Raw genomic sequence first — 1,106 nt, 5'->3', positions numbered from 1 at the left:
AATCATGGGAGCTGAGAGACTTGCACGGCTTCGAGCAAGTCACTTTTCACAAAGCAAGACAATGGGATGCAAAGCAAAAATTGGACTTGCTGTGCTGCGAGCGAGATTTGAGACTGAACGGCCGTCCGCTGCTCGCACGCCTTCGATTTATCGAGCAGACCCCAGCTCTACGCCTTGCAGTGACACTGTGAGCAGGATCTCTCTCTCTCTCTCTCTCTCTCTCTCTCTTTCTGACTTAAGTGGCTGCGCAGATTGCAAGCAGGGTGGGGAGGAAGAGGGGGTCTAACACGAATGGCTTCGCGGATTGCTCGTTGGTGTGGACTTGAAGCTTTCGTTGTTGGAAGTTCTGATGGCCGAAGGGACAGGGCGTCTGTATTTGAGGCCAAACCATTATTTTATGAGCGTGGGTACGAATCCTGGTCCTGGAATTTTTTATTTTTTTTAATCCTCTTCTCGACTGACCAACAAATTTTTCCCATAATTATAACTTGTTGCTTTGTAGTTTTTTTTATGTGGTGATGAAGCATTCACATTCTGGTTTTGTCCCCAAGAGGAGCTCTTACAAAATAGGCCTTAGTGTAGCCTATAATTTTCCTTTTACCAATTTAGGCCTGGTTAAAGTTCAATAGTGGCTTTCCTTGGTCTGTGAGTCTATTTTTTTTAAGGGAGCTATTCAGAACGCAGCGTTGCAAATAGCGCCTACCATGTTTGTTTGAGTTTACTGCCCCAGATCCTTTTGCCACGGGATTGGTCAGATTCGTGATCTGGCCCAAGCTGTACTGTCTCGTTTACGTTGCTAGGTCTCTGCTGTCATACCGGCTTTTACCGGCTTTTACCGGCTTTTATCGGCTTTTATCGGCTTTTACCGGCTTTCCCGCTTTTGGGCCATACCGGCTTTCCCTTTTACCGGCTTTTAACGGCTTTCCCGCTGTAGAGCCTTGCCGGTTTTTACAGGCCTGATACAATGCGTAGTGCCGACTTAGAAATGAAAATATTCCACCCTAAATTTAGATATGTGCTGAAGTCCTAAGTCTTTGTAAGTGGAATTTTATTCAACTAAGTCGTTTAGATCAAAAACAAAAGCAATATCTATGCTACACCCCCCC

This window comes from Aplysia californica, unplaced genomic scaffold (genome assembly GCF_000002075.1).
Source record: "Aplysia californica isolate F4 #8 unplaced genomic scaffold, AplCal3.0 scaffold01535, whole genome shotgun sequence".
NCBI lineage: Eukaryota > Metazoa > Mollusca > Gastropoda > Aplysiida > Aplysiidae > Aplysia > Aplysia californica.
This window is presented reverse-complemented; position numbering follows the sequence as displayed.